The sequence below is a fragment of the Hypanus sabinus genome, chromosome 16 (assembly GCF_030144855.1).
Source record: "Hypanus sabinus isolate sHypSab1 chromosome 16, sHypSab1.hap1, whole genome shotgun sequence".
Classification (NCBI taxonomy): Eukaryota; Metazoa; Chordata; class Chondrichthyes; order Myliobatiformes; family Dasyatidae; genus Hypanus; species Hypanus sabinus.
The window spans coordinates 27,681,906-27,687,905 of NC_082721.1; positions in this window are offsets into that span (position 1 = coordinate 27,681,906).

The window sequence follows — 6,000 nt, forward strand, 5'->3', positions numbered from 1 at the left end:
ACTCTGTTTGCCGCAAAGGTCTGGACTTCCCAGTGGCTATTCATTTCAATTCAACCTCCTGTTTCCATTCTGACTTGTCTGTCCTTGGTGTCCATGGCCTCCTCTGCTGTTGTATTGAGACTATACTCATAGTGGAGGAGCAACATGCCAGTGAGGGAAAGAATAGGATGATTTGGGGCTAGGCTTCAGATTTCTGGGTTATTGGGATCTCTTCTGGGGAAGGTATGACATATACAAAAGGGTCAGGTTACACCTGAAGATGAGGGGCACCATGGCTAAAAGGCAGATTTTGAGGATACAATGAACTGATAGAACTGAAACATCAGATTGTCAGGAAATTAATAAGGCATTTTTGGATTTTTACTCTATAAATCTGATTTTCAAGACAACACTACTTTTATGAATACATTAGATGCGCCTATTAAACAAGAGGAAATAGCAAGGGCTCTATCCTCTTTTCAATCAGGTAAAGCTCTGGGACCAGATTTACAGTAGAATTTTTTAAGACGTTTACTGAAATACATACACCTCATTTATGCCAATTTTTCACTGATTCTATATCCTCTGGGATCCTTCCGAAAACTTTCTATGAGGCATCAATTTCATTAATTCTCAAAAAGAGAAAGATTTATCTGAATGTGCCTCTTACAGACCACTTTCCTTATTAAGTGTGGATCCTAAAATTCTTTCTAAGATTTTGGCTAAGAGGCTCAAGAATTTTTACCTAAGGTTAATTCTAAGGATCAAACTGGATTTATTAAGAATAAATATTTATACTTTAATATTCAGAGATTATTGACCATTATTCATTCCTCTCCATCTAAGGAATCCGAATGTGTTGTTTCCCCTGATGCAGAGAAAGCCTTTGATAGGGTAGAATGGTCTTTTTAATTTGAGGTTTTAGAAAGATTTAATTTTGATCCAGGTTTTATTTCCTGGATTAAGCTGATCTATCAGGCTCCTATAGCGGCAGTTATAACTAACAATCAAAAATCTCCTTATTTTATGCTATACAGAGGTACCCGGCAGGGTTGCCCTCTTAGTCTGCTGTTATTCAACCTGGCTTTAGAACCTCTTGCTATTGCTTTCTGGGTCTCCAACAATGTTCAAGGTATTAAGAGAGGAGATAAAGTGCATAAGGTTTTGTTGTATGCAGATGACTTGTTAGTTTATATTTCAGACTCTAAGAAATCTATTCCTTCTATGTTACCTATATTTTCTGAACTTAGTAGTTTTTCTGGATCTAAATTAAATTTGCACAGAAGTAAGTTATTTCCTATTAATAACTACTTGGATCAATGTGATCAAATTCCTTTTAGCTTTGCTAAAAATAACTTTACTTATCTTGGTATTAAAATTACCAAAAATTTTAAGGACCTGTATAAATATAACTTCCTTCCATTAATTGAATACACGCAACAAATACTTTCTAAATGGCCTCCTATGACTTTATCATTAATTGGTCAAATTAATGCTATTAAAATGATAGTGTTACCGAAGTTCTTATATGTATTCCAAGCAATCCCTTCCTTTGTTCCTAAACTGTTTTTTGATAGAATAGACTCTAAAATTATACCTTATATTTGGAATAATAAAAATCCTAGATTGAGTAAACCTCTATCACAGAAAGTAAAAAAAAAAGCATGGTGGTATGGCTTTGCCAAATTTTAGAATGTATTACTGGGCAACTAATATTCGATATATTTCATTTTAGATTCATTATTCAGACATACATGACTATCCTTTATAGGTGGATTATGAAAAAAACTTGGTGAAGGGGTATTCTTTGGCCTCTTTACTGGGAGCTCCTCTTCCTTTTTTGCTTTCTACGATTTGGTAGTCGAGACCTCAATCCCATTATTACACATACATTACAAATTTGGTTTCAGTTTCGTAGATTTTTTGAGTTTAGTAACTTTGTTCTTTCTAGTAAAATCCATCTTAATTATTTTTGTAAACCATCAATTTCCAATCAGACCTTTTTAATTTGGAAAATCAAAGGAATAATAACTTTCTAGACTTGTTTATGGGGGATTATTTAATGTCTTTCACTCAGTTACTGGACAAATATGACTTATCTAATGCACACTTTTTTAGATATTTATGAATTAGATATTTACAAATCTATGTAAATATTCTACATAGTTTACTTCCAAATTTTCCCTCTGTTTATTCACCCAATATGATAGATACTCTTTTTCAGGTTAAACCATTTCAAAAAGGACTGATAGCTATAGTTTACGTGGTTATTGAATTTGCGAAAGGTATCTAACAATAAAATTAAAGGTGCGTGGGAATTGGAATTTCCAGAGTCACTTTCAGATAATCAATGGGGTAAAATTTTTCATTTGGTAAATACTTCATCTATTTGTGCCCGTCATTCCTTGATACAGTTCAAGGTAGTACATCGGGCATGTATGTCAAAGGATAAATTAGCCCGTATCTTTCCCAATATTAATCCTATTTGTGACAGATGTAATATTGAGGTGGCTACTTTAAACTCATATGTTTTGGTCTTGTATCAAGATAGATATTTTTTGGCAAGATGTCTTTAAAACTTTATCAAAAGTCTTGAATTTGGACCTACAACCAAATTTATTTACAGCAATTTTTGGGATCGCTCCACCGGAAGCAGGATGTATTCCTGTTTCTGCTCAACGGATGATAGCTTTTACAACTTCATTAGCTAGAAGAGCCATTTTGCTGAAATGGAAGGACTGTATTCCACCTACTGTTTTTTATTGACTTACCTCCATTATGTTCTGTCCAAGTTTAGAGAAAATAAGAAGTCGGACATTTGATACATCCTTTAAATTTGAAGAAACCTGGCAACCTTTTATTCAATATTTTCATATGGTTTGATTTATTGCTCTTCCAGTTACTTTCTCAAAACTTTGGATTTGATCAGAAAGTTTCTCTTTTCTCTTGCTTTTAATCTCAGTATGAGCTGCCCAGTCCCTTTTTTTATTTTTGTTTATAGTTTTTTATGTATATAAAAATTATAAAAGTTTCATCTTTTTTTTCTTTATATGGAATGATGAGTTAAATTGATTATCTTATTTTTATATGCTATTAGATTAATATTATGTACAATCTTGATAATGTTTATTTTACCTTTTATATGAATTGTTATTGATATAGATATTTGAGATAATTCTCCTCTTGTTTGTATGTATGTAACTTTTTTCAATTAATAAAAAGATTGATAAAGAAAGAAGAAAGAACTATAAATTACAATAAGTATATAAAAAATTAAATAGTGCAAAAATATAGTGTGGTAATGTTCAAGGGTTCAACAACCACTCAGAAATCTAATGGCAGAGGGGAAAATGCTGTTCCTGAAATGTTGAATGTCTCTCTTCAGGTTCCTGATGATGGATGCCACTTTTTTGAGGCATCGTTCCATGTTCATTTCCAGGATGCTTTGGAGGCTAGTGCCCATGACTGATCTGCTTGAGTTTACAACTTCCTGCAGCTTATTTTGATCCCATGCTCCCCCCCCCCCCCAACTCCTTGCCAGATGGTGATACAGCCTGTTAGAATACTCTTCACTGTATATCTGTAGAAACTTGCAAGTGTCTTTTGTGACATACCAAATCTCCTCAAACCTACTTGTAACTGCATTGGCATGTTGGGCCCAGGGTAAATCCTCAGAGATATTGACATCTAGGAACTTGAAATTGCTCACTCTTTTCACTTCTGATCCCTCTATGAAGACTGATGTATTTTCCCTCATCTTGCCCTTCATTAAGCCCACAATCAATTCTTTGGTCTTACTGACATTGAATGCAAGGTTTTTACTGCGACACCGCTCAACCAGATGATCTGTCTCACTGGTCACCATCCGAAGTTCTGCCAACGATGGTTGTGTCATCACCTAATTTACAGATGGCATTTGAGCTGTGCCTAGCCACACAGTCATGGGTGTAGAGAGAGTGGAGAGATGGATGGTAGCAATGAGAAGGTGACACGAAGGAGAATTTCTGTGTGAATGGGGCCATGGCTTGAAGGGCTGAGTTACAGGGAGAGTTTGGGCAAGCTGGGTCTTTATTCCTTGGAATGTAGAAGACTGAAGTGTATAAAATCACAGGTAGGAAAGGTGAGTGCATGGAGTCATTCCTTAGGGAATTGGAATCAAGATCTGGAGGGGAGGAGGGGGAAAGCAGAGGGTTAAGGTGAGTGGAAAGTTTTAAAAGAGACCCAAGAGGCAACTTGAGCATGGCGAGGGTGCTGCAGCTGTTGAATATATGGAACAGGCTGCCAGAGGAGGTAGTCGGGGCAGGTATAATAACAACATTTAAAAGATATACGGAAAGATTTAATGGGATATGAACTGAAAGCAACTAGCTGACCATCCTGGTCAGCATGGACAAGCTGGGTCAAAGGGCTTCCTCTGTGCAACGTTACTCTATGAACCTATCAAAGTTACAATGGGAAACACAGGGAAATCTGAATTTTACCATGAAGGGTTTTGGGAGTGTCAGAGCATTTCACTGTACAGGGACGCGAAGAACACTGGCATGTTAACCACACACATTGGTTTATGGGATTGTGACAATGAGCTTATATCACGGTGCTACAGCAAATCATGCATTGTCTCGGAGTGCGACACTGAGGGGTAGGGGAGTATAGGAGCGTTCCGATGGTGGGTTTGGCTTTTAACAGTGTGACTGACATGAAGGGTGTAGCGAGTATCAGACTGTTATAGAGAGCGGTGCAACATAACAATAAGTTTATAAGCAACACACACAAAATGCTGGAGGAACTCAGCAAGCCAGGCAGCATCTATGGAAAAGAGTATAATTGATATTTCTGGCCGAAACCCTTAAGATCTCATTCAGATCTAGAAGAAGAAATGGATGATTCAAACCTAGGTAGAGCTGATCTTCCTCTTTCTCTATCCCTCTCTTCCGGCCTTTCTGTGCTCTGCTTATCCTCTGCTTCACGTGTGTGGTGGAAAGTGGCTCACTGGCTGAATTAACACCAATGTCTTTGAGCAGAAAATCCTACAAAGGTAGTGTATTTGGCCCAGTACATCACGGGTAAAGCCCTCCCAATCATTGAACACATCTACATGAAACATTGCCGTAGAAAAGCAACATCCATCATCAAAACTCCTCACCACCCGGTCCATGCTCTTTCCTTGCTGCTGCCATCAGGTAGAGGGTACAGGAGCCTCAGGACTCGCACCACCAGGTTCAGGAACAGTTACTACCCCTCAACCATCAGGTAGAGGGTACAGGAGCCTCAGGACTCGCACCACCAGGTTCAGGAACAGTTACTACCCCTCAGCCATCAGGTAGAGGGTACAGGAGCCTCAGGACTCGCACCACCAGGTTCAGGAACAGTTACTACCCCTCAGCCATCAGGTAGAGGGTACAGGAGCCTCAGGACTCGCACCACCAGGTTCAGGAACAGTTACTACCCCTCAGCCATCAGGTAGAGGGTACAGGAGCCTCAGGACTCGCACCACCAGGTTCAGGAACAGTTACTACCCCTCAGCCATCAGGTAGAGGGTACAGGAGCCTCAGGACTCGCACCACCAGGTTCAGGAACAGTTACTACCCCTCAGCCATCAGGTAGAGGGTACAGGAGCCTCAGGACTCGCACCACCAGGTTCAGGAACAGTTACTACCCCTCAACCTCCAGGCTCTTGAACAAAAGGGGACAACTACACTCATTCTATTTCTGGTGTTTCCACAACTAATGGTGTCACTTTGAAGGACTCTGCCTTGTTATTTCATACTGTCATTATTTATTACTATTTATTTATATTTGTATTTACATAGCTTGTCGTTCATTGATCCTGTTTGCAGTTACTGTCCTATAGATTTGCTAAGTATGCCGCAGGAAAAGAATCTCAGGGTCGTATGTGGTGACGTGAATATTCTCTGATAATAAATTTTACTTTGAACTTTGTGTTTGTGTTCTCTGTCTCTTCCTATTGCTGATTCTGTTTTTCTTTCTCTTGCTAGTTTATTCTGATTACATTTTACATTT